The sequence below is a fragment of the Diabrotica undecimpunctata genome, chromosome 3 (genome assembly GCF_040954645.1).
Source record: "Diabrotica undecimpunctata isolate CICGRU chromosome 3, icDiaUnde3, whole genome shotgun sequence".
NCBI lineage: Eukaryota > Metazoa > Arthropoda > Insecta > Coleoptera > Chrysomelidae > Diabrotica > Diabrotica undecimpunctata.
The window spans coordinates 140,241,479-140,269,233 of NC_092805.1; the positions used below are offsets into that span (position 1 = coordinate 140,241,479).

The 27,755-nt window shown below is 31.2% G+C and overlaps 2 long non-coding RNA genes across 2 annotated transcripts; one reads left to right on the forward strand and one right to left on the reverse strand.

Annotated features, from left to right (window-relative positions):
- The first annotated feature begins 6,649 nt into the window (after positions 1 to 6,649).
- On the forward strand, positions 6,650 to 7,566 carry LOC140436187 (uncharacterized). The gene is made up of 2 exons (XR_011950260.1): positions 6,650 to 7,072; positions 7,133 to 7,566. It is a non-coding gene; the product is annotated as an uncharacterized lncRNA (long non-coding RNA).
- A 106-nt stretch (positions 7,567 to 7,672) lies between these two features.
- Positions 7,673 to 8,773, reverse strand: LOC140436188 (uncharacterized). Its single transcript, XR_011950261.1, has 3 exons — positions 8,572 to 8,773; positions 8,398 to 8,509; positions 7,673 to 8,316 (listed from the first exon to the last, which is right to left on the reverse strand). It is a non-coding gene; the product is annotated as an uncharacterized lncRNA (long non-coding RNA).
- Positions 8,774 to 27,755: the final 18,982 nt, after the last annotated feature.

Consider the following 27,755-nt stretch of genomic DNA (forward strand, 5'->3'; position numbering starts at 1 on the left):
AGGAATAACTAGAAGCTCGAATAAAAATATTTATACTATCGTCAATGATTCAGATAAAACAATTAACAAGGATACTCAGGTACCTGGGTATAGACACAAAGGTTAAGAAACATAAGGACTTTTAAAAAGATTTTTGTAAGGTTTTCATAAAAAAACCTTACTGTTTTCTGGCTCTCGGGCTTTAATTTTTCTTCTATACATTTCTGAATTTAAAATTATATCATATAAACTTTATGTCGGATTTCTATAATTATCAGGTAAAAAATTGTGTTAAAGTGTGACAAAAAAAGTTATTACACAATGTGTAATATGATTATAATTATCCACTAACCTTTTTTTGTTAATTCCGTACCCAAAAAGTAAATATTGCAGGGTATTAAAATTTTTTGATTTTTCTTTTATTTGGTTTATAATAAAAACAGCACCCGTAACGCAATAATACCTGAAACCAAAAAAAAGAAAATACCAACTACCTACGTATTATTAGGGCGTAAAACGTATATATTTATTTATTTTTCTCAGTGTGTACACCGCCAATGTGGAGTTTGTTCATTTGGACGGCGGCGTTGCCATAAGTTGTAGTTCGCATTCAACGCCTCTTTTGCTGCGTATTCACTTTTTGTTTACTCTTTGTGTTGGCTTATTATGTTTGCACAATAATTCAACATACATTCATTTATAAAGTTTTTCTCACATCCAGAACTTTTCTCCGGTCTAGGTATAAAAACACGCCAAACTCAAATAAAGAGTTTGCTGCTAACAAAAATTCCTTTTTTCCATTTTTCCCTATTTGTATTCTTCCCGTTTAATTCCCATTCAACTTTTTATTTCCCGAATTTTACGATTTTAAATTGTGAATTGTTAGCATAAAGGCATTCTCGAGCAGTGCCGGTTTTCTACCTACTGCATTTATTTCCATAAATTTATAGAAGTTCGATGTGCGACAAAACACGGACTCTAAATAAAGTTGGTTTTAGTAGCTAAAACAAGGGATCACTAACAAGATACAGAAAAGCTGGGAATCGGCTAAGACACAAAATCCACAGAAATACAGATGATGCTGAAAATACGTTACAAATAAGCCTAGTTTAGAAGATCTCAATGAACTTTATAGTCAATTTAGTCATTGGCTGAATTTTATTTTCAAAACTTTATTTCTTTTACTCAATATATCGCACCCCGCAAAAAAAAGTGACAAATCAAAATTATTAAATTGTCCAGGAGAGTAAAAAAACACTTTTGCTTTCAATTAGATACAGATTATAATTTTAAGCCAAAACTAATTCTTGGGTCACATATATTTTTTTTTACTTAGATTTAAAGGAAGAATGTAGACTCCATAGTACACAAAATCCCAAAAAATCCCTTTTTTGACTAGTGTCGTTTTTCTTTTGTTGTTGATTGAATTTTTGAAGTTATACTTCTATACGCGCGCTCCACGTTGGAAATTTGTACGGGAGTGAATCGGTGAAATCATTACATATGTAAGATAATGAGTAAGAGAGAGACAGAAGATATATTTTCTCTCTCTTCCTCTCTCGAGAATAAAAATGTTCCTTTCGTATATATATTTAATATTATATATAATATTAAATATATATATATATATATATATATATATATATATATATATAATATTTATTAATATTATTATTTATGTGATATGTTTTGTATTATTTATTAAATGTTCATAATTATTGTTCCTACATAAAACATATATATAGTTGTATATATATATATATATATATATATATATATATATATATATATATATATATATTTAATATTATATATAATATTAAATATATATAATATTTATTAATATTATTATTTATGTGATATGTTTTGTATTATTTATTAAATGTTCATAATTATTTTATTATTTTTTATTTCAAAATAATTATCTCAATAAATCACTGTATGACCGAGAACTGTCAATTTTGAAATACGTTTGTGTCATGTCTAATTGGCAAATATTTTACGAGTTTGGTTCATACGCTGGTGTACGTGAGTTCAAATCTAAATATGAATTTCCTTTTTTATTTTTGAAATATTTAAAAACCCCACGTTAATTTTATTAAATATATATTATGTAATATACGCAAAAATGCTAAATTTTTAAATAAAATGAAAATTTACAATATAATCCGAGTTGTACAACATAATCCGAGTAACAAGCCTCGTTAGGCATGTTAAATTATAAATTAAAACTTATAAATATCTCAAGAAAGTTCAAATGTGTACTTATTATATACACAACAAACAACAGTTAAATATTGTATTTGTCAATGTCAGATAAATTGACAGTTGTATCACCAAACATAATTTTTTTTAAGTTAGACTTCTATACACGCGGTCGGCGTTGGAAATTTGCACTGAAGTGAATCGGTGAAATCACTACATATGTAAGATATAAGTAAAATAATATATTTTCTCTCTCTTTCTCTATCAGGAATACAAAACTAAATTTAATAAAAAAAATGTTTTTGCATTCAACTCCTTTTACACATATATGGAAATAAAAATATATATTTTCATTAAAATATTAATTGAATCCTTCATTTACTTACTTTACTCCTATTACAGGTCAAATGTTTATATACAGCAAACAATGCACCATATACCTGTATACCTAATTCTTTTTCTCTTTCTGCTCTCCCTTACCTATAGCATTACATATGTAATGATTGTGCAGATTGACTCCCATATAAATGTGTAACGGCGAACACGTGTATAGAAGTATAACTTCTACCGGCAGTCCCACTGGACTGCCACACCCGTTTTTTTTTATTTATGACAGTATTGAATATAGTAATTAAAAATAAATTTCTGTTTATTTAGCTTTATTATTTGATAATTGTTACTTTTAAAAATATTATTACAAAAAAATAATAATTCTGCAAACAGAACAGTATGAATTTCTAAACATGAATTCAATTTAATTATGTACAAGACCAGTTTAGTGTATTTAGAATTCAAGAAAACAGGAAAATAAAAATATCGATATAACTTTGCGGGATGTGACTTAAACGTATTAATTTCAAACAGTCGTCTCTCATTCTTCTTTCAATCGCTATTTTTCTTGAGTAAGCTTTCTTCAAAACAAAAGACGGTTGCATTTTTCTTTTTCGCACTTTAATTAATAAAAATTCATTGTATTACAGTTTAACAACTGAATCTGGTCTAGACTTCATAAAACCTGAGTACTTTGAAACAAGACATTTTTATAAAATTGCCAGTCACATCTTAAGCGTAGTTATTACCTGCCATCCTATTTAATTTTTTTAAGTCTGAGAAAGAAATTTGAATGACCTATTTCGTTCACCTAATATGGATTGCCAGGTTTTTGGCTGTTTGTATTAATGTATACTGTTGCGGAATTATAATTGGACCACTTTTTAGTGTTTTTTTATTTTTCTTTTAATCACCTTTCATTTTGTAAAGAAGAAGAATTTGTTTGTAGTAGCTTTTATTTTCAGTATTTTTACAGCGTGCAAAAACATTAAAATGATATATCTATTCTTAATTTGCCCGCAACAGTTGTAGAACGTGAATTATAAATCGTCATTATTAATTTCGGAAGCTTTCTTCTCCAAATAATAATTAAATATATACGCAAGAGCGTATTTCATTGGCACCACGATATCCTTTACCCTCATGCAAATAAAATCTTTTTACAGCATCATTTTCAAATTCGCAAATGGTTAAATTATAAGAGTTTATTTTGGATTTTTATTAAAATATTGACAAATTTCCTTTAGGTCATGGCATCAACGCTTGAAGGTCAAATCTTGCAAAGACAAAATTTTCACCAACATATTTCTTATCTTATTCTTTAGATTTACGACTCAACTTTTTTCTGCCTGGTGCTTCTTGTATTTTTATGTCTGATACTTCTGGTGAATTTTTATACGATTCTCCTAAATTACACAAATCTTTTTTGGAGAAAAAAATAAAATAATAAATTCATTGTTAAAAATGCGTAAGTACATCCTAAGACTCTGTTCTTTTACATAGTCTTTATTTAAAGCTACTTTTACTTTTACCACTCTCCAAAAGTATTGGCACGACGTAATGGCTTTTTATACTTGACTTCGAGTTATTATGGCTTCTTACTAATTCCTTTCTACCAAATAACGCCTTTTTTGCAAAAACGGTTCTTATTGATATGTCATTATTTTCAACGTATTCTCGAAAATTAGTTTGCAAACTCTTACTTTTTTCTCCTTTATATGGAAGTAAAATGCATTATTTAGCTTTCTATGATTGTTGTACGCATGTACCGATATTTGGGCTGAATGTTTTCAATGGTCAACAATAAAATAATGACGCAGTTTTAGTTGCCAAATGTCCAGTACTTGTTAAAAATATTTTTCCTCTTATCTTATGAAACCCTGGTTAAGCGTGAAAGTTTAAATGTTTCTGTGCATAAAGCTAGAATTTCTCTTTTTTTAAATATTTTTGACGTCTTCGACACTGATTGATATTTTTTTCCCATATTTCTATGTAGCTTTGCTGTCTCTTTTTTCCTTGCTGGGATCCTACGTAGTCTGTTCTTACCACGTTTAGGAAACGATCTCTCAGTCAAATTAATGATGGAGCTTTTGTTCAGAATATTAAGATGGCTCACCACTTGAAGTTAACTCAGATGAAGAAAAGTTAAGGTCAGCTGTGGAAGCGGCACTTAAGTTTAAATCAATCGATTCAATGCTTTAACCTTGTTTAGGCTATTGTGTCTTCAAGGAAGGTGTGCTCCTTTTTTTCTATGGAGCGAGAGGGTGTGGTAAACATGAGGACGAATGCGTGTGAAGTTGTAGAGGTGGACTACTAAACAACTGGGGTTCAGAAGGTGGCATGATTGATAAGGAGCACACAAGAGGAATTATTGGCAGAAAAAGCAAAACAAGTCAAAGGGAGGCACTTCAAGGTGTTGCCAGCCATACTAGGAACGGCTCTTAAACAGCGTTATTTGCTTAAAATTGTTAGCTGCGATATTTTAAGAAGATTAATTATAATATATCAAAATACTTATCAGGGAGTTCCTTTCCAGTGCTGTGTAGATGTTTTGCTGGAGGGAATGGAACTTTTATTTTAGGAACCCTGGTGAGTATTTGCCGTCGGCGATTGCATGGTGTCATCGCCTAGCCTTTAATTCTTGAAATCCGAGATGACAATTTATTTTTATTTAAAACCAATACCAGATGTCATTTTCTATTACTGCTTAGGCATTATAAGAGAAATATTCTCATCAGCCATGCTTACGACTTAAACCTACCACATTCTTAAAAAAATCATTCTTTTCTCAGCCACAAAATGGAGGAAGAGAATATCTGTATTACAGTGCTTCATTACTTTCACATTAAATATAATATTATTTTTATTTTTCATGTACGATACTCCTGTTTCAGCTGTAAATTAAATTAGAGCTCAAAGGGAAAAATGACACCTTGGAAAATAAACAGAAATAAATGCACTTACATGGAACAGAAAAAGTGTCAACCTAAATATGTTTATTTGGCACTTTGAATTCTCATACAATAAAACAAAATGAAAAAAATGAAAAAAAGTCACAACTCGAAATATGTCCGTTTTTTTAAGCAGCAGAACGACCTGACTCGTCAGAGATCTAGACGGAACTGCAACGTGTCACGTTGCAAATGGGCCACAATTATTTTTTTTTATCAAATCTGAGAACCACTTGTCTACGAATTAACCACTCGAGTTAAGGGCTTTTAAAAGATTATTTCCTCAAACCTTTTCAAATTTATTGCAAGTCTCAAACGCTATTGTATGAATTTCACACAATCGGTATATTTAATCACAGAATCACACCCCTTGGCGATATAAAAAGTGAGCCAGATCTAGTAGCGCAAGCACCCACAGTTAACCATCGAAATATCATTCCCTTGTGGTCACCACCACCGAGTTTCGACGCTGTACTTAGCTGAACTAAAATGTACAACATTTAAATGGGGTAAGTGCATTTATTTTCTGCTGATAATAATTTATGAGTTATGCTAATCGATTTTTTTCTCATTCACAATCGTCTATATTTTACTTTATTGTTTACGACTTCAATGAATTACCCAGCAATTTCTAATGTTTTATATATCTATATATTATATTGCCATAGCGGCAAGATATGACAAATTACTTATCAATGGCAGATAAATATTTACATGTTGAAAGCTTATAGTACCTGACAAAAAAGTGGTATTATCTAATTCTCTGGTAGAAAATTTATCGTATTTAATTTGATTAGATTTTGAAAAGAGGTTCATGAATGTTACTCTTCTTCTTTGTGGTGTAGCTGCTTTTATGTAACTATTTTTGCTATATATTCTTGTACGTGTTTTTACCATTTACATAAAGTAGAAACGAGTTATCTGGATTATTTAAACGCTGATGTGACACAATATACAATTAAAAGGACTGCTGTGACAATACTATAAAAAAATATTAACATAATTTAGAATCTTAATCAAAATATACCGGGTTTCTACAATAATATTCATAGAGTTAATAAAATTGTAAATTATAGCAAAGTACAGCACTGTAAATAAAGTTATAGATAAAAAAATTAATTGAGAATTCTTACTAGGAGGTGTTTTCTTTAAATTTTATAGAAATACGGTCCACACTCTAAGGCCCATATTTATAGTCGGTACTCAAGTATCGGTCGATGCTTGAGGTCGACCTTGAGTCGTTTTTGTGTTTTATAAACGAATCTCAAGTACGAAATCGGGCTTGAGTACACAAAAATGACAGCTCGTGCTCAAGCATCGGATCGACCTGCCTTGAGCACGGGATCCTAACCTAACTTGTTTGTTTATTTTTATATTTTTTTCAATTCGTTTCCAATACAATATTTTTTTTTGTTTTTTGCGATGATTTATGGATATTGTTGTTCAACATCCAGGATAAAGTCATGGCAGCTTAATATTTGATCAAAGTTGATAAGAGTTAAAATGGAAACAGGACAAATTCCAGTATTATTAATAGGTGAATTATTATGAATAGTGAATATGCATGCAGCACAGGCACTATCCACTTACTCCAGTATTAAAGCAAGGTATTTATTGATAATAGGCTAAACAAAAAAATAGGTTATTTGATAGAGATATATTTTTAGCTAATGATCAACAAAATAGATATAATAGTGCACACATGTAAGAAATGTTACCAAAAGGCTATTTAGAACCTGGAAAATATGGTTTCCCTGTCTGCAATGAGGCCTACAAATGAAATTAAATACATATCTTGCAATAATAAGTGCTACAGTAGTACTCTGCAATATATCTTTACAGGAAAATATTGATAGTGATGATGATTTTCTAGAAAATACTGATGTGCCAGTAAATAGAAATGTTAATGATGTGGAACAAGGTTTAAATTTTAGGAGACTTTTATTCAACAATGTTATGCATGAGAATGTGAATATATTATTGAATACTTATATTATGTTAAATGTAATTCTTTTTTATTTTATTTGTCAAAATGTATTTTTTATATGTAATTTAAAATAAATGAGAGTTATACTATACTCAAGTATATCTTTTAAGCAAGTATATCTTTATTGATTTCAAGTTGTCTCCCTCCTTTTAAATAAGTGTTTATTCCTTTCATAAAACCTTTCCTTATCAAATTTAAAATTAATTACACATTTAAAATATTAATATTCTTTATTTAAAAATATATTTATAAACCTTCACGATAAGTAAATTTGAAAGTAACAATTTATAAAACTAAAAAATGGAATATCATGCTTGTTAAATATAAAATAATATAATAATCGCTTTACAACCACCATAGTATACATTAAATAAAATGACCAAAAAATATACACACAACTAGTATTTACATTTAGAATTTTTAACAGTTTTCAATATAATACATACATTAAGTACAAAATAAGAATAGTTATATATAAATGATTGTTTTAAAAATCCATAACTATGGATTACTATTAACCTTTGGAATAATTCAAACTTTTTTTTGGCAAATGTTTTTTATTTGCAATTATAATAGCCATTACTTCATTGGTACCTAGTAGTGTTTATTATTATTACATATTGCCATAAGTACATTTAAGATTACTTACCATTTGAAGAACATTGACATTCTCTAGGAACAACAGGTGTCATATTACAAGTATTACTTGAAATTATTATTAAATGTACAGGTAAGATTTATCAAAATTATCATACATAACAACTCTTTATTTTGAACTGGAAAAGCAATGGTGGAAGTCAGATACATCTGATGTTATTGTAATTACACTAACATGTCCTCCTAGCTGGTGGGCATCCTTTTGTCCTGCAATTATACTAAGTGTGAGTATATAGTAAATTTACCTCTTCCAAATATTGTGCTGTCCCAGGGACAGTCGATGCTTACATATCTATATGTCGGGAACAGCAACTTTCACAAACTCCAGCACTACATCAGGCTTTGGTTTTTTCAAAGGGTCATCACCTGTAGCCAGCATGCTGTTGTTTCTCTGCATTTTCTACGATAAAAACTTTGCTTAAATAAATAAAAGTATTTTACCTCTGTTTCAATTTGTTTTACATTTTTCGTAGCTGTTCTGAAGTCCTTAATATATCTGCCTCAGGCTGGCAGTTATATAATAGGCTGTATTTGTACTCACAACCCTTATTTTTTCATTAAGGAAGCACCGTCTATCCTTTTATTCTCTACAGTATTATTTTCTTTACCAGCTGGATTATAAACACCTTTCCTTTTGTTGAATAAACTGCATATTTAGTACAATTTCCGCTTATCTAAAAATGCACATATCTGAAATTTATTCCCTCGAATGCATATTTTTTATAATATATTACATATCTTAAAATAATTTATTAAAAATTAATTTTTTTTAATACACAACATGCCTCTTCTTCAATAAAGTTAAATTTGGCGCTAAAAATCGTTTAGTGACAATGATAATAATTGACAGAATCTTCTTTTTGTTGGATGTTACCAATCAAATTTACTTAAAATCCCTAATTTTCGTGCTTGAGATCAATCTTGTACGAGAATACCCGAAGTATCGTTTATAGAACACAACAAATACTTGAGCATGACTTTGACGTAAGTTCGACTTGGCGGAGCACGTGCTCAAGCACGAGCTTGAGTACCGACTATAAATACGGGGCTAAGGAACACCACAATGTTTCTTTTACTAAAACACTAGAGCCGGGACTGTTGATAGAAGGCCAAAGAAGACAACAGTTCCCACTCGCGATTTATTGATATTTACGTTAAGAAAAACGTCAAATATATTCTAATTCAGTTTACGCGGCAAATGCTTTGTGTTCTACTCTTACGAATTCCTGCAACGACCTAATGTTTCAACGAAAGAAGCCGTCAAAATTGAAGAAAAAGAATAGCGTCTAATGGGTATTGCGGAGAATTTTCTTATGCTCATTATTTTGTCGAGTAACAAGCGGAAATAAAAAGCATGATGAATATTTAAGGTATTAATTGTATCTGTATTCTTATCTCTTTGGCTAGCTTTTATATTATTGGTTAATAAAACAGATACTTTTTTTAAAGTAACAATTTTACGCAAATTTCTTCTGAAAAACTATTGATAACGAGTATAAAATACATAAAAACCATTACTTGGGGCATTTTTATTTTCCCTTTTCGTTAATTTACAACTAAATTTGAAACTATCCTACCCAAAAATAATTATTCCTACTTCACTTTTTTCGATTTTGCTAATCTTATCAGATTATCGATCACCTATTAAAGACAGAACATTAAATTTGATTACATTGACTACAATGGGGTTCATCCAGCAGTAGAAATAAACGAAATTTAAAATACTGAAAAGTGTTTGTCAATGGATTTATGTCCAAAAAACTTATTGTGAAACTTCTTTGTGACTGGACAACTAAAAGGGCTTCACAGTATTTAATAGAGAAATGCACTCAAAAAAATTGACTGAACTTTTAAGTACTAACGCCTCGTGTCTCAAATGGCATCGCTTGTCGAAAGTGATGAATTTGTGATGGAAATGTTGCCATTGACAGCGATCACGAAACGGAATCGGAAATAGAGGGTAAGTAAAATCTCTTGGAATTATTACATATGTATTGTACTAAATTTCGTTGTTACTGTAGTATGCGGTCTGTCTCGTGGTACCTGCGATCTACCTGATGCACAAGATAATGGGATGTAAGAAACATTTTGTAGAAAAAATTATTTATTCACAAGTAATAAACATTTGGAGCAAGATAAATGTAAAATAAAATGAAAGTAAATCTATCAGGACATATTATTTAAAAAGAGGGGTTCCTACATTATGTCAAAAAAGAGATATGCCCTCCATTTGACATGTTTGCGATTTGACAATCCCACTGAGAAATTTGAATCAATGGACGAAAAATGTGCCTAATTTACAAGCAGTTGTCGAACTCGCTATTGGCCTATGGCTATATTTTTCAGATTGTTTGATATAAGTACAGTATGCTTATATTTCCTTTATGAGCCTTTTAAAAATAATACTTATTTGGAAAGGCCCAATTTTATTGAAAAACTTGCATTTTAACTTATCCAACCTCAGCTAAATAGAAAACTAAAAAGTTCCTCTTGACCTAGAGAACTAAAGTTGAGCATATGCGAGATATTGGGTATATATTAACCTCAACGGCATCCAGAAGTAAGAGTGAAAAAATTAGAAAAAAGAAAGGACTGTTCTTACTGCCACTATAAAATAAAAAGGAGAACAGCTTATGTATGCTTTCATTGTCAAAAAGAAATTTGCGTGGAATGTGCGAAAAAGATTTGTGTGGAGTGCGCTATACTCTACCAACTTTACTGAGTCAGTTTTTTTGTTTTAAAATTTTTTCTAAAATCTTATTATTTTAATGTCTCTTACCATTTGCTTAACCCGATTATAAATTTTTATTAAGATTCTTTAATTTGTTTAATTTTTATCCATTCTTGTTATGTTTTTTTATTTTAATAAATACAGATGAACTATATTTACTACTGTGTTTTTTAGATAACTAATACTTTCAGTAAATCATCGCAATATTTTTTTAAAATAAAATATTTATTAAAAAAAATATATATCTGCCCTAGAGTAAGAGACTACCGAAGCCAAGAATTCTTATTTTCTGGGCGGCCAAAAATATTTTGTTAAGAAGTCAGTCAACAGAAGTCAAGTGAACAGATTATTCTAAATTTTAAAATGTTTACGATTCAGCTGTCTGAATACATTTGTGAAAGAAAGACCTTTGACACGATTAGCGATATTTTTTGCTTATTGCAGAGAAAACAGAATCTAATAAATCCGGGAAAAATTATGGCGTTAGATGAATGTGTACTATTACATCGAAGACGCCTTTATTTCATACAGTTTATAAAAACCAAAAGGTCGCGATTTGGCTTAAAACATTTTTGGCTCTGTCCCAGAGACCCTTAGTTTCGTGGCTACACTTTGAATTTTTCATTGTTTAACTGCATATTGGAAAGGAAATTAATACAGTAGACCATGTAACGATACGATCGTTAATAATCTAACATTTTTAACGTTAGCAAACCGAATCCCTACATTTACTACTAATTTGCCGCCGTTGGAATATGCAACCCACAATACTATCTCTTATATTTAATTTTATGACTTTCGAACATCGATATATCGATTGATAATATAATCGATTCCCTTGTCATTGGAGAGGAAGAAACCTAACTTTCTTGAAGGGAATTCTGTCCATTTTGGAACAGAACTTCCTAAAGAGAGGTTGTGGAGTTTAATTGCCGCGGGCAGGATCTTATGAAGGAAGAGAGTTAAGTTATTTTGTTATTTTTTTGGGGAATGGAATGAGTTTTTAGTTACAAGAAGTTACAAGAAGTTATTTAGTTTATGTGAAGTCGAAGTTATGTTATTTTATGAAAAATAAAACTTCCAAAAGATTCTGGTGAGTTACCACAATTTACATGTAAATTTACGAGTCCTAAATCATTTAAACTTTCTCATTAAAAATATCCAACAATCATTCTTATTTTTTTTATACACATATATAATATATTCCAGTGTGCCAAGGTCACTTAATGACAAATATATTCTAGTTTTTGTTACTAGAACAAAAACTACATGAAGTACAAGAACATAGAATAAAAAGTTTCTTTTTTGTTCTCTTGTAGCCCGCCGGCACCAACCTCCAGAACTAGAATTATCATTTAATTTTTGATTTGGGGAAGATTTTTTTTTAATTTGAAGAAGAAACTTGGATTTGGGGAAGAATTTTAGTTTTAATTTTTGGTTGGTCTGCCAGACCTTAAAAGTGGTTACAAGAACATAGACAGTAGCTGATCTTGGAGCCCATCCACTACCTGGACATTAGACAGAAGATTGCTACTAAGGACATTTGTTTTCCTTTTTTTTTAATCTATTAGTAATTTAAATATCAATTTTTTATAATATATACATATATATCTTGGATACTTAGGCCTTCAGCCTAAGTGGGTTACCAAAACAGGTTTGTGCACAATCCCTGGGTAGTACCCTCAACTTGCTGAATCATTTTACTTGTCTTAATTTTATTCCTTATTTACTTTGAATTTGTTTATTTATTAATATTTTATATAACACTTATAATAAGTGGTCAGGATATATAATCCAATTTTATGGTCAGTTGTATGTACCTTCATAATATCAAATTGATATAGTATTGTTCCAATTGCTTAACTGACTATTGTTATACATTTAAACTGCCTTTTCATACTGCCTTGTCATACTTTTTAAACTGGTATAATTATTTTATTTTCCTGTAACATTTTAATTATTATTTACTCCATGTGAGTTATTCAAACAGTTTTAACATAACCTTTTACCTCATTGTTAGAGGACTGTGTAGGTCAATTGTTTTTTTGTATACCAATATTTATATTTTTGGGTCCTAGTTTTAGGTAACTGTTCTTTGTAAATATATTTTGGGGGATATATTTACGTAATTGTTTAATGCATATAAATATAGGGTTGGGATAGTACATTAGGTTTATAATATAGTGTATAAAGCATTTTAGATTTTTATTTTTTTTCCCATAATCTTTTATTTTTCAGTTAGTGTATAACTATAGATACCCCAAATTGGTATGATATTCAAAATTCACCCTGGCGACCATCTCAAGATCATCTTAGGATTGATCTAACCATCTTAGGTTACTACAGGCAAGCAAACGTGCCAACCCCCTCTCTGAGCACTACTCTCATTCTCTTGAGCTAAGCCTATTCTATTGTAGTACTTCAAGTAAGTTTTATATTTTCTTTTTTATTGGTTACATTCCCTGTTTATTTAACCATAAATCTTACATAATTTCTAATATTGGCTTCACCATCTCAGGCTTTTCCTTAGCTTTCCCTTATTTAATTGGTAACAACCATATACACAATACAGAGCATCTAACTATGTGAAAAAAGGTTGTCTTTTACTTATTTTAATCGGACGAAGGAAGAGAAATTATCCTCGATAACTGCTACATGTCATTACGCCTAGCAGATTTTCTCCTTCGACGAAATACCTGTATTACTGGTTCGATTCGTATTAACAGGGGAGTGCCAAAAAAGCTCACTTAAATTTCACTTGAGGCATTGTAATCTTGTTTTTATTTGAAAGTGCGACATTCTTATGGTACGTTTTAAAGATAAATGGTACGTGTATGTGCAGTAGGAATATATCAGTCCTAAAACCTAACCTAAGATAGTTAAACACTACGATCAAAATGTGGTAGAGGTTGATGTGGTTCATAAAAGTTGGTTTTCATACAATTCAACCTTTGGTACTAAATGCAAAAACGTTTTATACAATTGCGCAGAACAAACAAATCAATTTAGTGGATTTTGATAAACAGTGCATGACTTACTTCAAAAACATTTACCATCTTACCAAAAACTGAAAATAGCTTATAAAAATTAGGCTTAAAATAAATCTCGTAAGCACGTTTATGGCTTATCAGTCAAAAGAAGGATAAACAAGAAGAAAAAGAAAGTGTTACTCAAATGAGAAGAAAAGGAAACTAACATCAAATATTTACAGTATGTGTCTTGATTTTCCATCTTTTTGTTTAAAGGAGCATTTCAAAAAATTTCATGGTTATGAATAAATAACATTAAAACATTGTTGGAGCAATAAATTTTTTTGCTGTGAGCCTTAATATTTGTATTTCAAAATTTGTTAATATTTAACCTTTATAAAACATTTGAAAAATTATTTAATTTTGTTTTATTTCTTATTTTTACGCCACTGATCAATAAGCTTTTGTTTAAAAAAGTGTAAAACTAAAACAACAAATATGGAATCGGATCCAAAATACCATCCAAATGTTAGCAGTTGTAATAAAAGGCAGGTATTTTTTATTCATTTATAATTTTTGTTTTTATGGGTTGTCCCTAAGTACTGCGCCTAAGACAAATTATTACTTTTTATACTAAAATATGCTCTCCAAGGCACCATTAATTCACACGGACCACTTAAAAATAATCTTTTAAAAAAGTTTTGATTGCTAAATTTGGCTCGTCTTTAAACCTGGTATCGAAGGGGTTACCTGTGTCAACACTGTCCATGTGTAGGATAAATATTTGTAAAAACTATTCAATTTCTTTGTTTCAGTGTATATATATATATATATATATATATATATATATATATATATATATATATATATATATATATATTCTAATGCTTGAAACAAAGATATCGGCAAAATATTGCTACGAATTTTAAGTATTCTTTAAATAGCCTTTTTTGCCCATTTGCTAAGTGCACAAGATTTAAGTGAAGCTATATCTTTTACTACTAATTGCTTTTTGCTTTTAACTAAAATAACTCTGGGGTTATAATGAAGTTTATGACACTTCCTGGCAATTCTTATTGCGTTGGCCTTATTTTGTTCGTCTAGGTAGACTGAAAACACCTTTGCTTTCAGCCATTAAATAATAAATATTTGTAGAGTTCTAATTATTAATAATAGCTATTTGTACTTCACTCAATAGATAATATTTTCATATTAATATAGAGCCTTTGAAAACGATATCGATAAAGGTAGTCTATAAAATTACTTATGAAACTTCAGTGGCAGTTTACCTACAATCAATGTTTATTTAATTACATTATATAATCCTAACAAATGTCAAAATAACTGTTAAACTTAGTTCTCTTTCTTCTTTTTTTTGGCTTTTATTCTACTGAATAATTAGCCAGTACATTTGTTTTGTTAATTTTTTGGGCCACTGTCGTGAGTCTAAGAATGCCCTATTATCAATTATCAGTGAATTAGACATTTTATCTACATATCTACATTTTATTTATTTTTTCTGTTTTCTTATAATTTCATCTTTTATTTAATCTTTTCTCACTTATAATTGGTTTAAATGTTAATATTGGATATGTTATTATGAAGGTTATAATTTTATATAGCTGATCTGTAGGAATCTGAGACGAATTTTGATAATTTTAGGGTTAATATCGCATAAAAGCATTGGTATGTTAATTTGAGTTTTAATATTAATTTTGATCAGCTCCTGATAAACATCATAATCTTTTATTTTGTTTATTGGGTACTCCCAAAATATGTGTTCCAGTGTTTCCATTTGCCCACATTCACAGTATGGGTTATTGCGAATATTGATTTCATATAAATGTACTTCTGTCAAGCAATGACCAGTCCTCACTCTAATAATGGTAGTAATATGCCGTCTATCTATGTATGGAATTGTGTCAAACTATGGTTTATTAGAAAAAAAAATTTGTATGTTGTTATACCACTTACCTTTTTATTAAAAATAATTAGAACATATTTTATTTTTTAATAATTGCATATCCAAGATACTTAATCTAATTTTAGCAGGAATATTTATTTTAATTCGGCCCCAATCTTTGCCAGTTTGTCACCTATTTCATTTCCCTTGATATCATTATGTCCAGGAATAAAACATAATCTAATATCTTTCCCATATTTATTTAAATGGTATAGTTTCTTTTTACCTTCCAAGACTCTGTAATCCTTTGTTGCAGTTATCATATTGTTATTAATGTTGTCTATTTAGTGTGAATTTTGAGGTTCTCCTGAAAAAATATTAATTTTTGGCGGTTCTCTAAAGATATTATAATTGTGCTAACTAATTATTACTTTGCTCTAGATTTTATAAATTTTGATTAGTTATTGGTATATAAATAAATTTTCATTTGTCCAGTCAATGTGAAATAAAAGTAAGTTCCAATTAAATGAATATGTTTCCAACAGGGAACGGACCAGCATCAAGCTATTTTCAGCACGCTACAGTGCAGTTTCCAGCTGTTATGCAGAATGGTTCTACAAACCTAATACATTTGTATCACCAAGTTAGTCAAATAAATGCTCAAGCTCCACCATTGTGCTTAAATCAACTAACAGTAAACCATATGATACCTTATGATAATTATCAACAACAATATCAGGTACAGCCAACAGTTGCCCCACAAACCATCTTCTCTCATTTGACATTAGTCTCTCAGGCTAACCTAAACTTAGAAAACAATTCAGAAACACAAATGCATATGACTGAATGTCGATGCACAGGAAACTGCGTAAATGATAAGAAATAAAAATCCACCAATCTCAAAACCACCGAAACCATAAAAGCTGAAATCTTAAAAAAGGGTCATAAGGTAAGCAACATTACAAATGTCAGACACAGATTTGAGCCATGAACCATTATCAATATTTTTTGTGGACCTCGAGCCTCAAACGATCAACAAAGAAATATTTGAACTAGAGTTTAGACAACATTGTAAAATAAGGGTTTAACCACCAATAATCAAAAGAAATATACCACAATATACACGATGTCAAGAATGTGCTCACACTAACACGTAGTGTGCAAAACCATATAATTGCGTAAAATTCGCTGGATCACACACTAAGAGAATTGCATGAAACCAAAAAACACGCCAGCAACTTGCACTCACTGCAACGGAGACCATTCTTCTAATTATAGAGGATGTTCTGTTTATCGTGAACTACTAACTGTCAGATACAATGACAAATCAAAACAAATCACCACTCAAAATTCTGCCAACAGTCCCAATGTAAATATACTCATTCATCATCATGCTCATAATTTCAACAGAATCAGTTATAGAGATGCTGCCATTGGAAACATAAATGCAGACAACAAAAATAATGGCAATGCATTAGCAGATCATATATCAAATTTCCTAAACGAATTTAAAAATGTGTTATCTTAACTCTTAAACCAAAATGGCATGATTTTAACCATGTTAACTACAGTCATTAACAAAATATCAAAATACCTTGTAAGTGATTACGAATTGCATCGGGGAATGATAATGGCATTTCAAACCATATACTAGAGATATCAGTGTTTTTAAAAATGAATAATATAGACATTTTACTAATATCTGAAAGCCATGCCACATAAAAAAACGGTTAATAAGATATTTTACTCTACTGTGTATTATGTAAACCATCCAGACGGAGGAGCACATGTAGGCTCTGCCATTATTATCAAATTAAAAATTAAACACTATGCAGTCCAATCTTATATTACGGAAAAAATCCAAGCATCAATTATTAAAATCGAAACAAACACTTCTCCTAGTGTAGCATTAGTCCACATTCCTCCTAGACATCCCATTTCAAGCGAAGAGTATTATGATTTCATACAAAATCTTGAATTCCAAATTCATAATAGCAGAAGACTAGAATGTCAAACACACCACACGGGGTTTCCGATTATTTACGCCTTAAGGTCGAGCATTATTGAATATAATTAAATTGCCTTTAGTCTTTCCGATCAGCCTCTCTTGGTTAACTCTTGTTTCTTCCAACCCTGAATAGCTATTATGTTTCCAAGGGCAGACAGTTTACTATATTTCCTTCTACTACTTACTTTTTACATAAAGACCACAACGGCGATGAAGGTGGATAAAAAAATTTGAGACAACGAATTCGGTGGACGTACTAGCTTAGATTTTAGGCATAATATAGACACACAGAGATCGAGTGAATGCCGGAGTAAGTAGTTTCCTCTTATTAGACAACAGCTTTAGGTAAACAAGTTGGTAGGAGCAAGAGAAACTCCTTGTCCTAGAGACTGCGCGGAGAGGAGACAAGCAACGAAAAACTACCGAAGTAAAGATTTGTAAGATATACGTAGAAGAGTCATCACGGCAATAACGCCAAGATATGTAAACAGTTTTTGATGATTAGTAATTGGTATCCAAGATCCGACAGGAGAGGCATAAACTACGAGGATAACAAGGGATAACAAGAATAATAACTTCGTTAACAAGCGAAACCTCTGCAATATGTTAAAGAAAAGACCTATACAATCTAAACTTCAACTGAAAATGCATAAAAGAATAGGTATGTGAAATGTACGAAGTCTATAACAAGGAATAGCTCGTAACCTGATGCGAAAATAAGAAATGAAACGCTTAAAGGATAGACATCTTTGGATGCAGTGAAGTTCGATGGCCTAACTTCGGCAGAAGTGTAATAGACAACCACTTGTTTTATTACTCTGGAGATAACACCCCACAAATTTGAAATGAAGTAGCGATTATCGTCAAAAAAAAAACCGAAATAGAACTCAAAGGATTCATACCGATAACGAACAGAATTTAACTCACGAATTTAAACACCATGTCGTATAATTTAAACACCATTACAGCACACCCAACCACATCTAATCGCACAGAGAAAGAGATAGACAGCTTTAACAATGAATTAGATAAAACACTGTAAGAAACTAAAAAAGAGGAAGTTAATATTATTTTAGACGACATTAATGCGAATGTAGGGAAATGAAGAGATGGAAAAGTAGTAGGCGAATATGCACTAGAAACACGTAAGGAGAGAAAAGTGAGACTAGTTCAGTTTTAAAAGGACAACGAACTCATTATCAAGAACACGTAGTACAAACTACCAGTTTGTGCTACTGTACTACTTATACTACTAAAATGGTCCCGTCATTTCGGAAGGCATCTAATTTGCATATTATCGCACTGGGCAAAAATCAAAATTTAAAATTTCTACCTAAGCCACGCCTTAGCAGTAAATCATTTCAATACTCTGTAGCGCAACAGTGCAGTTGAGAACAAGTTGTGTGTGTTTAATATTAGATAATTTTTTGTTCAAACAATCTTACTGAAAATGGACGGAAAAAAACGTAGCGTTATTAAAGAGCAGGGTCGTCAAATAATATTTAATGTGTATAATTATTTTGAAAATATGAAAAGTGAAATCGACACTCTGCTAATGGTAAAAAATAAGACTGCTGAAGCAACAGGTAAGGAGTTTCAATGCATTTAGTATTAAGATTTGATATTCAAATTCAATGTTCCAGCACTTTTTACTTTTAGTTCTCAATGTTACTTATTTGTCAATATTTTATACTATGCTCTTGTACCCCATTTTGCCTACCTTCGCTTCTCTTTTGTATTGGGTGTGTCGAGAATACCATTTTCGACATATTATTTTTTCATTCCTTCCATGTTTCCTAAATATCGTATTCTCTGTACTTTCACTACAGTCGTTATTTTTAGCTATTATTACGTTTACTTCGTTATTTGGTTTACTACTTCTTGATCTGTAGATAGGTCTATTACTATGTGATCATCTACAATTCCATGGTGTGTTTCCATTACTACTTCATTTTTATTTACCATAATTTTTTGTAAAATAATAACCACATTTACTGTAAAATAATTTTACCAAATTATCATTATTCCCCTAGAGTTCATAGGCTCTTGTTTTCGTAGAAAGCTCTTATTTATTTATTTTCTAATTTTCTAATATCGCTTCGAGTTACTTCTCAATGTACTTTTTTGTTTCTTTATGTTGTCTGTTTAAAATTTGAAGAATTATTCCTGCAACATACCAATCATTTTGAATTATTATTTACATCATCATCATTATCAATGGCTTTACAACTCTTCGTGAGTATTTGCCGCGTTTACTATTGCCTTCCATGCTTGTCGGTCCTGTGCCCCTATTTTGTTGTTCTTCTTTGAAACATTCATATTAGTTATATGAATTTTTAAACAGTATATATATGTAGTTAATTTTGTATCTTAAAAGTTTTCATTTACAAATTTAGATGTGCATATATTTTAGAATCTATAGTTTCTTTTAGTTTCTCCTGTACGGAATGGAAGCATGGACGTTAAAGGCCAGTTCCATTAACAAACTTGAAGTGTTCGAAATGTGGTGCCTGCGTCGAATGCTCAGAATATCATGGACGGACAGGGTCAGAAATGAGGAAGTACTCAGAAGAGCGGGCTTACAGGATAGGGAACTTTTTAATTATGTAAAAAGTAAGAAGACTGCATACTTGGGGCACATTATACGAGGAGAACGATACACTTTTCAGCAACTGATACTCGAAGGGAAAATAGAGGGTAGGAGAGGTCTCGGACGTAAAAAAATGTCATGGCTGCGCAATATTCGACAATGGACAGGAATCCACAGCTATGAAATGCTTCGCAATGCTGCTAAAGACAGAATTATTTAATCGAGAATATTTAACATCTCACCTGACAAGACGATGTACGGTGGACGCCTACGCAGAAATGCATGGCACCTTAAGAAGAAGAATATTTTAGAAGGACAGCAATATTGACGGTAGTCTTTATTATATCGTTAATATATGTTTAAAGATCGTCTTTCGTCTTACCCAGTCTTAAATCGGGTAGGTCCATGAAATTAGGCCTTTCCCAAAGACAGGAATATTTATGTTTACATGACTTTATTATATCACTAAAAGGCTTCCAAGAAAATAATTAAATCGGATAGAAGATCTAGGTACATGTAATTGGGACCATTCATTAGCATATAATTATCCTCACTCTTTAATATTTTGGTATTGTATTGGTATTTGATATTTTGGAAAATACGCTTGACAATTAATTGCTATTTTAAAAATCCATTTTGTTAAACTTACCAATATTCAGAACTTAATAATTATTTTGTACAATAAAAATAGTTTGTTTGTTCAGGTAAAACGTATTACGAAGGTATTATTGTTTTTGTCCCATCAAATATCTTACTGATAATTTTTCAAATGTTGGCTATATGTTCAAAATTATTGAAAACTGCAAAATCGCCTTTATTTAGTATAACATGTTTCAGCTGTATATACTAAATAGTGCGCGCCACTGTCATTAAGTTAAAATTTCAATAACCAATCACCAACTTCAAAGGCGGTCCTTATACAATTTCGACATGCCTCGTAATATGTAAATTAGATGCCTTCCGAAATGACGGGACCTTTACCACGAAGACTATGTACTTGGAAAGTCATTAGAAATGTCACGACGATGAGAACATAAGAAAAATGGAAATAGAATTTAGAACTAAGGTATTAAGATGTTATGTATTTTCTGCCGTTTTGTATAGATTTAAAGCATGGACGCAACTTAAAAATGATTATTTGTTATCGAAAAATGCAAAAAATATCATGGATATAACATGTAACAAACACAGAAGCTTTTAAAAAGATGAACAAAGAAAAATAAATACTCAACACTATAAAGGAAGGAAAAGTGAGCTACTTTGGTCACATACTAAGAAATAAAAAATATCAGTTGATGCGACTGGTTATACAAGGCAAAGCGGAAGGAAAAAAGGACCCTGAAACGACGCATGTCCTGGTTAAAAAATTTAAAGCAGTGGAGTAAGAAAACAACAATAAAACTCTTTAAAACTGCTACAAAGAGAGTAGTGTTGCCAAAATGCAAGAACAAGACAAGACTTAGACAGTCTTTATCTTGGACTTGGTCCTGGTATTGTGTTCCCGGTCTTGGTCTTGGTCTTGATGTTACGCTCCCGGTCTTGGTCTTGGTCTTGCAGCAAGAATCTTGCAAGCCTGGCAGTTATCCATTAGTCTATTGCTATTCATTTAACGTTACTTTAGATCTTAGAATAACGTAACAGCGTAGGTACATTTTAAGCTTGTATTAACATAGTCATAATAAGTACCAACTTAATTAATAAATGTGTAAACAACTGACACCGAATAGGGTTTGAACCCATGATCTAAGCGGCCTGCCTATGCTCAAACTAACTAAGCTATCTACCATATCCCAAGGGAGTCAATCTGTTTCTTGCATTTAATAAGCTGACTCATCACTTAACTTATTTCTATGTTTTCTAATTACTAATGATGCTTTAGAAAATAATCTCTTAGCATTTACTGAAGTTAGAGGAACAAGTATTAAAAAAAAATCACGGGCCATCTTCGATAAAGTCGGATATTCTGTCTAATGCGTCCTCCGTCACTCTTAAATGTCTTCTGAGCTGGCGGCTCTGGGTTTATTGAGGTACTCGTCCAACTCCTCAATAACTAAGCCTTAATGACAAGATCCAGATAAAGTCGAGGGGCATGCATACAATTTCTTGTTCTTCATCTTCATCATATTCACATACTTTTTTATTTCTTGGTGATTCTAGAGACTTATTCATTGAGTGTAGAGTTTTATATTCTTTATGAAGTTCATTAAATGTGCGCGGGCTTTCTGTTTTAATTTGCTTCCCGCATAATGACATGTCAAAAGTCTGAGCCTTATGCCTTGGGTGTAAAATTAAAGAGATACAATAAATTCAGTTGCTCTTCTTATAATGTTTAATCATTTTGTCTCGAGCTGCTTGAAAACCCAGAATGAGCCTTTTATCCACTTCAGATCGATTAGGTTTCTCATATAGTTGTTTATCGATGAATTCAATTTTATCAAGCGAGAGATTGAATGGTATAATGACTAGTGGTAATCTAACATACTTTTCTTTACCAAGTTTCGTTGAGAAAAGTTTAAGGTTTATTAGAAACTTATGTATTTTTTCGAGTATTTGCCATTCACTATCTGTGATTTAAAAATCATTTAAGTCAGTGACAGATGTGCATAATTATGTTATAATGCACAGCCAGACGCATATTATATAGAGCTCAAAAATAATTTTTATATCAATTTGGTAGTTACACAAATTTGTCCTATAAAGAGTTAATTCATTTTAAAATGCAGCAATTAGCTGATTCAGCCAAAAAAGCAATTTTTTAAATATAGCAATAAAGCAATATTAAAAAGTCACTAATATTACAAATAAATTTTAACATAAAACATAACAGTAATTTAGTTTGATTACAAACGTTGAAGTAAATTATATATTTGACATTAAACTAAAATAATTTAATTTGAACAATGACATGAAATATATGAAATATGAAAAATATATATCCATAATAACTTCCTGAAAAAATTAAATTACTCGTGACATATATTTTAAAATTAGTTTTTTAAATACATATAACCAAATTTATTTAAATAATGATTTTTGCTTTATGCATCACAGAAGTTAATTACAGAGTGTTAAAGTTATAAAAATAATTCAGTAATGGTAAAATAGTAACTTTTTCAACGATTTTCAGCTTAACTTATATATTCTCTGATCCAGAGGTGTATATTGGTGACTTCTATAATTACCAGAAATAGGGTTATTATTGGATATAAATAGGGTAAAATAAATAAAAAGATGAATAGGGTAAAACTATCAAATCGGAAAATATCTTCGTAAATGGGCTGACACTAAATTCGCTCTAAAACATTAAGTTGGTAAGTGGGATTGTCTCTTTTTTCATGAGATTGAGAAATCGATCTCAAAGGCTAATGAACCAAGACCAACAGAATAAGGATGCAGAAGGCAAGGAGAAACAACTACATTAAAGATCCCTAAGAATTCTCAAGAACAACCACAAATGGACGTAAATCAAACTTTAATGGGACAGCAAAACGCATAGCAACGTGGAATATAAGAACACTTTATAAAGCAGGAAAATTAACAACAGTCATGATAGAAATGGAAAGATTAGACATACAAGTATTGGGCGCTTCAGAAGTTCGATGGCCAAATTCTGGAAATTACACAAAGGATAATAATACTATTTTCTACTCAAGCAAAAGCACTGGAGAACACAGCCATGGTGTTGGTATTATTATCGACAATAATTTAAAAGAGTTTGTGACAAATTACATTCCCTTCAATAAACGTATGATGCTACTTTAGCTGAACGATAAACCTCTAAACATAAATCTAATCCAAGTGTATGCTCCAACATCTGATAGCAATGATGCTGAGGTCGAAAAATTCTACGCGGACTTAGAGCTGTTAACAAAAAACATAAAGAAGCAGGAGGTAAAAATAATTATGTGCGGCTTTAATGCTGAAGTGGGTCGAGGAAAAACTGGAAATATAGAAGGAAATTTTGGGTTAGGTAAAAGAAAAGAAAGAGGTGATAGACTAGTCCAGTACTGACAGGAGAAAGAATTAGTTATAACAAATATATACTACGACCTACCCTGACGAAGATTATACACGTGGACTTCTTCAAAAGATAACACCAACAATATAACCAGAAACCAAATAGATTTTATACCGATTAACAAAAGGTTTCGTAATGGAGTACAACGTGCAAAAACCTATCCAAGCGCAGATGCAGATTTGGACCATAATCTATTACTAGCAAACGTCAACAATAAACTCATCAAACTGAAGAAGAAAGTGAAAACCACCAAAGTAAACAACAAAAACCTAAAAGACAACAACTGCCAACAGTAACTAAACGCAGAGATAAATAAATTAACTGAAGGAAGCGTGAAATGGGCAGATATGAAAAAAGTCATACTAAAAACTGGAAAAGAGGTCATAGGCAAAGAAGAGAAAACCACAAAAAAGACTGGATGACACCGGAAATATTAGAGCTAATAACTCAAAAAATACAAAAATAAAGATGAAAATAAATAATATAAAACCATCAAGAATAAAATCAAATATGAAATCGGAAAAGCTAAGGAGGAATGGATGAACAAGGAATGCCAGCAACTGGAAGAACTCAGTAACAAACATTACACCTCAAACTTACATAAAAAAATAAAAGAACTTACAGGCAACACCAGACCAAAAAGAACACTCATAACAAGGGATAATAATGAAGGAATACTTAATAAGGAGAGCAAAATAAAGGAAGTATGGGAACAATATATAATCCATCTGTTCCACGATGAGAGGGAAAATGAACAAGATATAGGTGAAGAAGAACAATACCTACAAATTTTATCTAGTAAAGAATGCCCTACAGAATGCAAAACAATGAAAAGCACCAAGTCCTGATTAAATTCCAGTTGAACTGTTAAAAGCTTTATATGATGGTAATATAAAGAGACTCACTAGAATTCTCAACCACATATATGTAGAGGGCAACATCCCGGAGGAATTTCTTAAATCGATATTTTTACCTCTACCAAAAAACAACAATCCCAAATAATGTAATGACTATAGATTGATAAGCCTAATGTGCCACCCTTCAAAGATTCTCTTGAAAATTGTTCAAAACCGAATTTATAAGAAATGTGAGGAACAGATAGATCAAACGCAGTTTGGCTTCAGAGGAGGCATGGGTACAAGAGAGGCATTATTTGCGTTGACGGTACTCTTGCAGAAATGTCAGGAATATAAGAAGAGTTTATATTTTGTATGATTCATAGACTTTAGGAAGGCCTTTGACCGAGTGCAGCATATGAAGTTAATAGATGAATTAAAAAACATCAATTTAGACAAAAAACACATTGAGTTTATTAAGGCTATATACTGAAACCAGAAAGCAGTAGTAAAGGTGAACGATATAAAAACAAATAATATAGGTACCGATTGCGAGAGGGGCCAGGCAAGGATGCGTCTTGTCTCCATCGCTTTTCAACGTGTACTCACAGGTCATATTCAGAAAAAAATATGGAAAAGAAAAGAGGGAATAAGAATTGGTGGAGAAATCGTGGAGAATCATGGAGAAAACACCATGGGATTTGCAGATGACACGGTAATTATGGCTGAGAGTATTGAAGAACTACAAACTTTACTAGATGCAATAAATAGTAAAGTGTCCAATACATAATGAACAAATAACACTTGGTGGACAGTAAATAGAGAGAGTGGCAAAATATAAATATCTGGGAGCTTACATTAACACAGAATTGGATCCAAACCAAGAGATCAGGGTACGAAGAGAAATGGCAAGGGCACCGTTCCCAAAATTCAAGCAATTGTTCTGTGACAAAAATCTGAATACTGCGCTGAGACTAAGGTTTGATGAATGTTACGTCTGGTCCCAACTATTTTATGGGGTAGAAACATGGACGTTAAAAGCGAAAATAGTTAAGAAGCTTAAAGCCCTTGAACTTTGGATATACCGGAGAAAGTTGAGAATTCCATGGACTGCCAGGATCACCAATGAGGAGGTGGGAAGAAGGGATCGAGACAAAAAATTATTGTGAACCATAAAAATACGCAAGACTGCATACCTTCTACACATACTGAGGAATAATAAATATAGTCTTCTGCACGTCATCATGCAGGGTAAAGTCGATGGCAAAAAGGGAATAGGTAGACAGAGGAAGTCATGGCTGCGAAATATTCGAGACTGGACAGACATGACTGTAGACGAATTATTCCACATTGCAAAAGACACAGAAACTTTTAGGAATGTGGTCGCCAACCTCCATTAATGAGGACGGCATAGAAAGAAGATAAAGGGGGTGAGATTTAGGGGTTATACTGTGATAAAATATTAAATTATGTTGTTTAATGTTAACTGACATTCATTGACTTTAATAAAAGATCATCTGAATAAATCACTGGCTTTAATTTACAATTATGAGATTTTTTTAATAGGGGTAGTTTTTACCCCTTAAAAAATTAAAAGCATCCAACGGCACAAGTCCAACAGTGAAGTGGAGGGTAAGTAGAACCTTAATCCAAATTTTCATGCAATTTGGTGGTGACACGAAGAATTAAACAGTATCGCCATATTTCGCGTTCAGTTACTGGACTAAAAACACATATTAATATTTCCATTTTTTAGACCAGTGTTATTTACTGTTTTGGTCAATATACTATTTGCTGTTTGAAGACTTAAAATATTTTTTCAGTCACTTATTCACTAAACCACTTATGAGTACATAAAATATATTGAATATTACAATAAAGAAAATATTTACCTCAAACTTTGTATAAAGGTACAGAGAAAGCCAGAGAAAGCTTAAATGTATGAATCCATTATAAATGAATTCAAACGAACAGCTCTAAATCCTGGGCAGTTATTTTCTGACCTTATAGAGCTTTATAAATAAAAGATACGGTCTACTCAACATCAAGTTAAAATGTCGGATACCTGAAGGAAAAATTGTAGCGGGATGCCTCAGGATAAATGACTAACTCCCAAAACGTGACATTTGGGTACGGTGGTAGCTTCGGTTAGCAGATAATTATGTAAAACAATTTCAAAGGCAACCTTGTTTTAAATGCATGCAAGGGAAGTCTGTTTATAGAACAACTTAAATATGTTATTTAATTTATAAAATTAAATTAAAAATTATGCATTAAAAATCAAGCTAGCTTTTTGTTTTTCCTTTATTATAAAAAGCAAAAGCAGATAGAATTCTGAAACCATTTTTACTTACCACATTTTTCACTAAATATATTATACATGGAAATAATCTGAAATTAATAGTCATAAATTATGCGTTGCTTGCTATTACGACGGTTACAATAGTGTACCTGATGTTGTCTATGCTGGTTCCGTTAATCTTGATTTCACCTTGGACCTAGTATAATGCTTCTTTGAATATAGAATCCGAATGTAGATTAAACAATGGTTGCCATTTTGGTGCCAATATAGTTTTGAGATAATTCGCATG